Raw genomic sequence first — 11,673 nt, 5'->3', positions numbered from 1 at the left:
CTGGGATCTGGACTCCGACCATCTGGCCTTAGTCATCAGCATTAAAACAGATGGCATTATAGAAAATCCAAGCCCTCATCTAGTCACCAAGCACACTGATCTGCTCGCATTTAGGCAACATTTGGAGAGGTCGATTCAACTGAACGTCACGCTAAACTCTGAGGAAGATATCGAGATGGCTGTAGATAACATCACAGAGAGTATACACATGGCTGCTGCTGCCTCAACGCCCTCGCATCCTCCGACAAGCGCCGCCTATGGAATAGTTCTTACAAGAGAGGCCAGAGAGCTTTTGTCACAAAAAAGGAGACTTCGCAGACGCGCAATCCGATCTCAAGACCCATGGGACCGAATTCTATGGAACCGGGCTGCCAAGCAACTTCGAAACACCCTGAGAGAACTTCGAAGCAACTTCTTTGAACAAAAGCTTGCTTCCATGGATTACACCGTGGATGCTGGATATTCGCTTTGGAAGACCACTAAGTCTCTTAAGAGACAACCGTTTAGACAGATTCCCATCCGGTGTCCCAACGGTGAACTTGCTAGAAACGAAGAAGAGCAGGCCAATTCGTTTGCACATCATTTAGGGGACAGGTTCACCCATTACCAATTCGCCACGGAGGCGCAGTACAAAGAGACAAAAGATAGTCTGCAAACATCTCTACAAATGGCCTTACCCAATAACCCAGCCAGGGCTGAGGAGATTGTTGAAGTCATCAAGTCCCTACCGAGGAAGAAGGCTCCTGGCATTGACAGAGTGTGCAATTCCACACTGAAAGCATTGCCTACTCGGGCGATAGTCTACATAGTGCTCATTTTTAACGCCATGTTAGGGATGCAGTTTTTCCCTAAGCAGTGGAAGACAGCAACAATCCTGATGATCCATAAGCCTGGAAAACCGGAGGACGACCCTGAGTCGTATCGGCCAATAAGACTTTTGTCTTCCTTATCTAAGGTATGGGAGAGGCTTCTTGCCAATCGTCTTATTAGTATAATCAAGGAATGCCGTATCTTGCCGGATCACCAGTTTGGCTTTCGGGAGGGACACGGCACAGTGGAGCAAGTCCACAGATTGGCAGGACACATCCTACAGGCCTATGATGATCTAGAATACTGCAATGCAGTCTTCATTGATATGCAGCAAGCCTTCGATAGAGTTTGGCATATCGGCCTACTGAGCAAAATTAAAAAACTGTTCCCAGCACCATACTACGGTGTCCTACGATCATACTTGGAAGGACGTCACTTTATGGTCAGGTTCAGGAACACACATTCAACACCTTGCCAAATGAGAGCTGGAGTTCCACAGGGCAGCGTCCTTGGCCCGCTGCTTTACTCTATCTATACTGCAGATCTACCCTCCCCAAGCGATCAACATATGGAGGCCCCCCGTAAGGCTCTGCTTGCTACCTACGCGGACGATATAGCACTGCTCTACAGCTCCAAGTGCCGCCTTGAGGCAGCAGATGGTCTCCAAGAGTACCTCTACTCTTTGGCAGCTTGGTGCAAAAGATGGAATTTAAAAGTCAACCCACTGAAGACCACCAATCCATGCTTCACCCTGAAAGCGCTCATAGACCACACCCCACCCATAAAGTTTGAAGGCGTAACTTTGGACCAACCAGAGCAAGCAAAGTATCTCGGTATCACCCTTGATAAGCGTCTTACTTTTGGTCCACACTTGAAAGCTACGGCTCGTAAATGTGGGCAAAGAATGCAGCAATTGCGGTGGCTGATTAACAGAAGAAGCACCATGTCACTGAGAGCCAAAAGAGCAGTTTATGTACACTGTGTAGCCCCGATCTGGCTTTACGGTGTGCAGATTTGGGGTATAGCTGCCAAATCGAACTATAAACGGATACAGGTCTTGCAGAATCGCGCCATTAGGCAAATAACGAACTGCCCTTGGTACGTGCGCGGCTCCACCCTACATCGGGATTTGAATCTGCATACAGTAGAGGAGCAGATTGGAAGGCACACCAGCAGATACAGTGACAGGCTAGTTAGACACCATAGTATGCTCGCCAGACGATTACTACCTGCCAGGCCTTTGAGGCGGTTGAAGAGATTGGGTTTTGCCAAAACTATTGGCCAACTCTAAGTTTCCCTCCCAATATTATAATATTATATTTTTTGTAAGTCCTCTCGCATTTAGCATTAGGTTTGGCTACCCCAATATTATTTACCAGTGATGTTAAGATACGTTATATGCAAAGTACGGATTCAACGCTTAATAAAAAAAAAAAAAAAAAACAAAAAAACAAAAAAAACTGCGACTCCGTATTTAACTAATTATATTGCCAACAAAAATAAGACACGATCCATACATACGGCACCACATATATATTTATCTTACATATACATACATACGTACGCATATTATACCCGATACTCAAAATGAGTATTGTGGTATATTAGATTTGTGGTAAAAGTGGATGTGTGTAACGTCCAGAAGGAATCGTTTCCGACCCCATAAAGTATATATATTCTTGATCAGCATCAATAGCCGAGTCGATTGAGCCCTGTCTGTCTGTCCGTCTGTCCGTCCGTCCGTCCGTCCCCTTCAGCGCCTAGTGCTCAAAGACTATAAGAGCTATAGCAACGATGTTTTGGATCCAGACTTCTGTGATATGTCACTGCTACAAAAATATTTCAAAACTTCGCCCCGCCCACTTCCGCCCCCACAAAAGACGAAAATCTGTGGCATCCACATTTTTAAAGATACGATAAAACCAAAAACGCAGAATCGTAGTGGATGACTATGTGTTCTAGAGTGTAAAATCTCAACCAGATCGTATAATTATTATAGCCAGAATCAAGAAAACAATTTCATTCTTTCTCGCTCTGTCTCTCTCTAATATGAGTTCAAGGATCTCAGAACCTATAAGAGCCAGAGCAACCAAATTTGGTATCCACACTCCTGTGATATCGGACCTTGACCGTTTCGTGTCCAAATTTCGCCCCACCCCCTTCCGCCCCAACAAAGAACGAAAATCTGTTGCACCCACAATATTGCACATTCGACAAAACTAAAAACGCAGAATCATAGATAATGACTATATCTATGAGATTGCTGAATCTGGATCAGATCAGATCATTTTTATAGCCAATAGGAACAAATCAATTTGCAGGGGCTACGCAGCCACCGACGTCACGCTCAGACTGATTTTCTGTCTCTCTCGCACGCACTCTTTGTCGTGTCGTTTAATATTAGCGGCGTCTGCCGGAGGAGAGCCATACTGACTAAGTATCGGGTATAAATGTAGAGTTGCGGTGTCCGCAGCAACTCACAACGTTCCCGCTCGTTTTTTATTTGATCGTAGTATTTTATATTTATATATTCCGGCCACGGTGCCCGACTTCTACTATATAAATACTCGCGATAAATCCCGCCAAGGCCACATAACCACGGTTCGTCGTTCACAACTTCCACTTCTCCATTTCCGCTCACCTGCTTTGCGACTCTGATACGCGTTATCGCAAATCCATCAGCCAACCATGCCCACTGGTGAGAAGAAATCTCGCAAGAAGTTTAAGCGGGTGAGTTCGCTGAGTTTGACCCATCCACCCAGCTCCAACGGCTCAATCACTACGCCCACAGCTTCCCGTCCGGCCCTAGCTGAGCGAGGTCCGACCACGTCCAGGGCTCACACACCACATGCCTTTGAGGCCTTGTTGCTCCCCTCGGTCGTCCCTCGCACGGTTCCGAGCACTATGGCCCAATCGGTCGCCAGTTCCGCACGGTCTAAGTTTGCCTTGGCTGCAAGCAGACTAACACGCTTCGACCAGAAGCTCAGCGCTTCAGATGCTAGCACACCAACCCGCTCGCTCTCCCAAGTCCATCGAGATCAACTCCGAAGCCTGTGGGCGAAGGTGGACGCGGAGTTCGAGGCCTGTGTGGAGGCGATAACGGAAGTAGATCCAGAGGGGGCAGCTGACGTCCAGGGGATGTACGATGACTGCTACGCGGTCTACGCGCAATGCCTTGCCGAACTGAACGATCAGCTCGAACCCCCGACTGTCCCTCACACGCCTCAACTGGCCATTCAAGTGCCGACTTCCGGCGGTTGCCGTCTTCCTCCATGTGACACTGAAGTTTTCAGTGGGGACTACCAGCAGTGGCCCACGTTCCGAGACCTGTTCACCGCCATATATATAGAGAACCCGAGGTTGGCTCCAGTGGAAAAACTGTTCCACCTCAACAAAAAAACAAGCGGTGAGGCCCACGACATAGTGGCACAGGCTCCACTCACGAACGAAGGGTTCGCGTCCGCATGGAGCGCCCTCCGTGAGCGTTTCCAAAACAAGAGGCTGATACTCAAAGCCCAGCTGAAGATCCTTTTCAGTCTGCCCCAAATCCGCACCGAGCATTTTCACTGACGGAGTGTTAGTGTACCTCATATCAGCGAAGTTGCCAAAAGCGACTTTGGAGCTTTGGGAGCAGTCCGTGACACACAAGTCCGAAATTCTCACCTTGCACGCTATGGACACGTACCTGTCTCTCGAGGTGACCGAGGATGGCCATCCAGGCATGGAGACTCAGGCCCACTCCAGGGCGAGTCTACCCATGTCAGAGAGTTCAAAGGGCAATCCCAACCCATTCCGTTCCCAAGGGAGCCCTGTTGCAAGGCGGGTTCACTCGTCCGGAACAACTGTGGATCCGAAGCGGAGAACGTGTGAGCTTTGCTCCAAAGAGAACCATCCGATCCGGGTATGCCCTCAATTCCTTCAGATGAGACCTGATGCTCGCTCCAGCTATATTAAGCAAAAAATGCTTTGCTTAAACTGTTTCGCAAGAGGTCACCAGATTCGTGAATGCCAAAGCGCCCACAACTGCAACACGTGTGGAGACCGGCATCATACGCTGCTGCACCGTGGCACTCCAGTTTCCAGCCAATCCGTGCCCAACTCCGTACCACTTCCGACTCCTGCCGAAGCTCAGCCTAGCGTTCAGAACTATTTCGCCTCCGGCAAGAGCGCGGTACTCCTGGGCACGGCTATTATTAATATTTGCCACTTGGGGACAAACTTTCGCGCGAGGCGACGTTCATTACGGAACGTCTCTTCCAGATCATTAAGTTGCCATTCCGACTCGCCCAGGCACAGGTCTCGGGCCTCAATCAGACCATATCCGCTCAGTCCAAGAAGCTCTGCCATTTTTCCATCCGCCCCCCGACTAAGCCGGGCTTACACTTGGACGCCACAGCCTATGTCCTGCCGGAATTATCAGGCAGCCTTCCCTCCCATCCGATCCCGCAACACTCGTTGCGAGACTTGTCAAACCTGCCATGAGCAGACCCGACATTTTACGCAAGCTCACAAATAGATGTCCTGATTGGTGCCGACATCCTTCCATCCATCCTCTTGAGCGGCTCACAGACGAACATCTGTGGATCTCTCCTCGGACAGGAGACCATTTTCGGATGGGTTCTTACAGGCCCAGTGCCAAACACGGTACAAGGCAGGGTCGCATCCTTCTCCACGCAAATTTCCACCGAGCTAGAGACTCCGTTAGACAAACTCCTCACAAAGTTTTGGGAGGTGTAGGACATTCCTACTAAAATAGAAAGAGCAGTACGACACCGTGATCCAAGAATACCTAGAGCTTGGACACATGACAGAAGTTCTTCCGACTCATGGGTCCTCAACCTACTACCTGCCGCACCACGCTGTCTTCAAGCCTGATAGCACCACCACGAAAGTCCGCGTTGTATTTAACGCATCCAGCCCGTCGGCTAACGGTATCAGCTTGACCTTCTGCACCCCGGCCCTGTTCTCCAGTCCGACTTAACCCTTCAGATCCTGAAGTGGCGCTACTAGAGACTTGGGTAGATCCGAAGCACACCCCCTTCCAGCGAATATTGTTTCGCAACAAGGAGGGCGAGATACGCGACTATGAGTTGCAAACTGTCACCTTTGGAGTCAATTGTGCTCCCTTTCTCGCCATCCGGGCGTTGCAACGGCTTGCAGACGATGTCCAGTCCCGATTCCCGAGAGCCAGTCACATCATTCGGTCCTGTATGTATGTCGACGACGTCCTAGCGGGAGCAGACTCTCCCACTGAGGCTCAACTAGCTATCCGCGAGTTACAGGCAGCCCTGAGTTCTGCCGGGTTTCCACTGAGAAAATGGACGTCCAACCACAAGGACATCCTGACTACCATTCCGGAAGCCAAGACTCACGGAATTCGCTGGAAGGCGACAACAGACGATTTCTTCTTCGTTCCGCCAGAACTGGCATCTACGGCATCCTATACCAAGCGAGCGGTGCTTTCCCAGATAGCAAGGTTCTTCGACCCTGCGGTCTGGTTGGCTCCTTTCATTGTCCGGTCAAAGATCTTCATGCAAGAGATCTGGTTGCAAGAAGTGAGATGGGACGAAGATCTTCCGACCGAGATGCGTCAGCGCTGGCAGAGTTTTCTGCGGAGCTACTCCGCTCTCGACCAGATCCGCATTCCAAGGTGGATTGGCTCCGAACCATCTGTAAGGGTCGAGCATCACGGATTTTGCGATGCGTCCGAAAAGGCGTACGGTGCGGCGATCTACGTACGCATCGAGACTGACCACCTGGTCAAGGTGCAGTTGCTCACCGCGAAAACACGAGTCGCACCCGTTAAGACTGTATCGCTCCCCCGGTTAGAGCTGTGCGGCGCCGTGCTGCTGTCCGAAATGGCGACGGCTATCCTGCCAAATATGCCAAGCGCACCTACAACCTGTTACTTCTGGACAGATTCCGCTATAGTCCTGTCCTGGCTGAAAAAGCCTGCTTGCCACTGGACTAACTTCGTGGCCAACCGAGTGACCAGAATTTCGCATGCCACCGGGGTCGAGAATTGGGGTCACGTTCCGTCCGCACAAAATCCCGCCGACCTCGCCAGCAGGGGCGTATCCTTACAGGAGCTCGTCGAGAACCAACTCTGGTGGCACGGACCAGCGTGGTTGCAAGGGCCCCGGCATCAATGGCCAGCCCAAGGCGGGGACGATCCCGTGATAACCCTCGAGCAACGTGCTCTGAAGGTTCATTTTGCACCGAGCCCATCCGAAGACTTCCTCGATCGGTTCTCCAATCTGGAGAGAGCCCTGCGAGTCCGTGCTTATGTCCTTCGCTTCCCAAAACGCTGCCGGAAGCTGGTCACCGGACAAGAGGACCACCTTGCAAGCGAAGACATTACCGAAGCTGAGCGCACTCTTATCCTAGAGACTCAGCGCAGGGAATACTCCCAAGAGCATCACTGCCTAAGCGAGAAGCGGCCAGTGCCAAGGTCAAGTTCTATCCTGAATTTGAACCCGTTCCTAGACCAACATGGGCTCATAAGAGCATGTGGCCGTATCGCAACTTCTACCTTTCTGAATTACGACGAACGGCATCCCATTATTCTGCCGTACCGCTGCCGGCTATCCCGCCTTCTCGCGCAATTCAGCCACCGGATAACTCTTCATGGCGGGAACCAACTAATGGTGCGACTTATCCGATCCAAGTTCTGGATTCCCAAGGTTCAGAAACTCATGAAGGGGGTGGTAAACTCCTGCAAGGTATGCGTCATCCACAGACAGAAGTTTCAAGCCCAAATGATGGGTGATCTTCCTACGGAACGAACGTCCTTTTCCAGACCGTTCACGCACACCGGAATTGACTACGCGGGTCCCTTCGAAGTACGGAATTACACAGGCAGAGCGTGCCTGATAACCAAGGGGTATGTGTGTGTGTTCGTGTGTTTTTCCACGAAGGCGATCCATTTGGAGCCCACGTCGGATCTCACGACCGAGAAATTTCTTGCAGCCTTCGCTCGTTTCGTCGCACGACGAGGGTGTCCGCAGCGCATTCACTCCGACAATGGCAAAACTTTCGTTGGTGCCGCCAAGGTGCTTTCCCGTGACTTCCTAGAAGCATTCAAGGGCTCGATAACTGATGCGTACAGCCATCACCGGGTTTCGTGGCGTTTTATCCCACCAGGAGCTCCACACATGGGAGGTCTGTGGGAAGCCGGGGTGAAGAGTTTCAAAACTCTCTTTTACAAAGCCACGTCCACTCGGAAGTACACTTTCGAAGAGCTTTCCACGCTTCTCGCAAAGATCGAAACATGCCTTAATTCCAGGCCGCTCTCCCCGATGTCCGAAGATCCAACTGAGTTGCTGGCCCTTACTCCCGGGCACTTCCTTACCGGGGGACCCTTGATGTCCACGGCCGAACCCGAAATAAAGGGTGACCTTAAATCAATAATCAATCGATGGCAGCATTTAAAGGCGCTCACCCAACAGTTTTGCCAGCGGTGGAAAGAGGAATACCTCAAAAAGCTCCACAAGCGCACTAAGTGGTAGAACGCCCTAGGTCCGTCCAACAATAACGCGAATGTACCTTCCAAAGCTCCAAGTTTCATTACTAATACTTCTTCGACCACTTTCCTTCCTCCTAGTTCATCGTATCCAGACATGGCCCCACGCTCACGCGCCAACCGCACCGGGGAGAGCCGGCGTCCACGGGGTAGAGGCACCTACCGTTGCCGAGTCTGCTCAGGAATACACCAGCTACGGACCTGCCATGTGTTTCTGCGCCTGAGCCCTGAGAAGAGGCTCCGAGCCGTCCTGAGAAACAAATACTGCGCCAACTGCCTGGCGCACCAGCACTCCGGGAAGGACTGCCTCAGTGGCGGGCTGTGCAGGGTGTGTGGCAAGAACCACCACACGCTACTCCACATATCCGCGCCTCGCTGTCCAGCCCGCTTAGCCTCGTGAAGCGAGGGGGAGGATGTTCAGGCCAGCAGCAGATGATCGCCGCGCACTGTGCCAACTTCGTGCGCTCCGGTCTCGAGAGACTTTTCGATCCACCCGGCGCTCAAGCCATCAGGGAGCATAGATCGTAAGGCCTAGTTTAGTTACGTTTCCCACCCCGCTACAAGCTGTCGTCGTGCACATACGCGCACCTACAACCTACATATATACAGAAATACAAGGAACATATTTATTGGAACAACTCTGACTTCTTCTTTTGGATATTTTCCCACTCGTCGCTGGAAAGCCGCTCCGGGGATCCGCCCTCCTACAAACACCCAGGTACATGGCTTGCTCTAGGTGCGGGCATACGTAAAACGAGATCTCTTTATTTATTCCGTTATATCCTACGCAGAGTTTGGTTTTGCCAATTATGGACCTGTCTTCTCCAGAGGCTGTCTTGATGATCGAGACATAATTGTCCATTTCCACCTCGAGGTCGGCAAGGAGTTCACGGCTGCTCTTTCCTAAGACACTAACGGATGCCCCAGTATCTAGAAGTCCAGCAATCCGATGTCCTCTTATCTGCACTTCGGCAAACACTCTGGGATCGCGACCTGCTCCTCGTCTGACTGCCTCGGCCACCTCTTTGCGAGTCTGTCGCCTTTCCTTAAATCTGGAACGGGCCTTTTGGAGTCTACGACTGCCACCGCGCATCCCCTCCAGCTGCCTGTCATCAAAGATCTGGTTTCAAATTTGTATGTATCTCCTCATCCTCTCTTCGGCCGGTATGAACTTCAAACTATTTTTATTAAATTTATTCGGGCCATTATTCTTAATTTCTATATTGATTAGTGGACCATCGTTCATTTCTTCGCGGGCTTCTGTCCCGAGCGCTGATCTCCCGCTTTCATCATGCCCGATCGTGCGTTTCCCGAGCAATTTTGACACGTTGGAGTAAACATTTCTGGCTTCCCGCAACGGTAGCAGAATATTTTGCATTCCTTCGCCACGCAGTCTCGAAACCTGGCCGCAATTCCAGCAACACAGCCTGGGTTTGTTCGCCAGGTGAGTTTCTTCGACTATCCTTGCTTCGTCTTCATCCAGAAACTCCGTTTCCGGCTCTAGCTCCTCCACTCGCTTCCCGGCTGATTGGAATTTCGGCGCAGGACGTCGAAGTCCTGCACCGTCATCTTATTTGGGTCTCCGTCGAAGTGGATTTCCCATTTGTCGACGCGTCCCCATCTCGCTCCTCTCCAATCATCTCTACTTTCAAATGGTGGCAGATCTGTTGGACCTCCGCCGTCTCCTGATGTCTCCCGTCTCTGCCTTCCAGCACCTGGATCCAGGTCCGCATCGCCTATTCCTCGGCACCAGTTCTGGCTCAACCTCGCCGGCTTCCTTGGAGGCGACTGGGAATTCCATGCGTCATCGTCCTTGGACCTTTTGGGAATGGTCCCTGTGTTCGGCTTCTGCCTGAGGTGAGCTAGAGGCTGCTGATCGCCATTATTATCCTTGATTTCATTCTGGTCTCTTTCCAATCTCAGGTCTTGGATCAATTCCACGTTCTGGCGCAGAGGCGCCATCACCTCTGTTATGGCCCCCATCAGCTCCATAAAGCCGTGACGGATCTCCTCCTGCAGCGTCTTACTCAGGGTATCTGCCATGCTGCCTCTCCACGTCTCCTGTGCTTGCGCTATGGCGACATTTACTCCTGAGAGAGTCTCGGAGGGCAGTGCGTTCGATTGGCCTGGCAAATTCCAGCTGTCGTCTCCACGCCCCTCAGCGCCCTGTGTGTCACCGCCTTGCATCTGTCCTTGGAGGTTACCTGGTGGAGGAGTCCTGCGGGTCATTTTCTGCTTAGACCGCAAGTTGTACACGCTCATCAACTTGGCCCTATATTTCCCTACCTCGAACTATCCTATTTATCTTTTTATTCACTACAATTATCTATTCTTCTTTCAGAACAATCGCATAAACACTACCTATAACGCTAACTCACTGATCTTCAGCACAAAAACACTTAATACGGAAAAACAATAATAAGAGGGAAAGGAACCACAACTACTACTAGGGCCAACTCCGCACATGGTGTTCTACGTCTTTTCCTGTCCAACGTCTAGAACTTTGCGAGCGCTGTTGACTATCTTACTTATCTTCCTTGGAAGATTAAGAGTCAAGGGCGCTCACTTCCCTACAGTCGCTGTTTCCGCCTACTTCCCTACTGAATGCTCGTTGCGGGATGTTGTAGCTGCTCCGAGTGCAACGCGTGGCCGACTTCTGTCCCCACCGCCCACTCAGAACAAAAATCTCATTGAGAATCTACCCTCCCGACTGCATCCAGCGGTAAGCAGGGGAAGCGAAAAACAGAAATCTTTCTGTCCATATCCTAACTTCGGGTATTTTTTTTTTCTTCTTCAGGTTCTCATTTTGCACACCAGGCACCGGGCCGGTTGCTAACTGGCTTGTGGATTCTCCTCTGCCAGTGCCAAACCAAAGCCCCTCTTGAGATTTCCTGCTTCCCGTTGTCAGATAAGTGCCGAATCATCAAACACCAAAAAACTTTTTACTTTGTGGATTTTCTTTGCATCCTCAGATCCCTCAGCGCCGTGCTTCTGTGAGCCAACTCGTCGAGTCCCTCACAGGCCACCGGAACACCGATGGACCCCAGATTGCAAAATACCACTCGAGATCTATCTTCTCTGCTGGATATTTATACTTTCTTCGACGTCTGTGTGATTCGCATCCGTACTCTCCCTCTTTGATGGTAGAGCCAGGACTGCGAGTCCACTTCCCTGTCTCAGATTGGGCGCCATTATTGTTACGAACCTTTGTTTTCTTCGGGGCAAGGCCGGCTAGCCAGTCATCCCAGGGCTGGGTACTTCCCAAGCCCTTAGATCGCACAATATACCAACTAATTGGACATCTCGAACAAATTGAAACAACAAAAGTAACCGACAAAAAA

The 11,673-nt window shown here is 51.0% G+C and overlaps 1 pseudogene; it reads left to right on the top strand.

Moving 5' to 3' along the window:
* Positions 1-4,152: 4,152 nt before the first annotated feature.
* On the top strand, positions 4,153-8,127 carry LOC117192618 (annotated as a pseudogene).
* Positions 8,128-11,673: the final 3,546 nt, after the last annotated feature.

This window comes from Drosophila miranda (genome assembly GCF_003369915.1).
Source record: "Drosophila miranda strain MSH22 chromosome Y unlocalized genomic scaffold, D.miranda_PacBio2.1 Contig_Y2_pilon, whole genome shotgun sequence".
Classification (NCBI taxonomy): Eukaryota; Metazoa; Arthropoda; class Insecta; order Diptera; family Drosophilidae; genus Drosophila; species Drosophila miranda.
The sequence above is the reverse complement of the archived record's forward strand: the minus strand, read 5'-3'. Positions and strand labels throughout refer to the sequence as shown.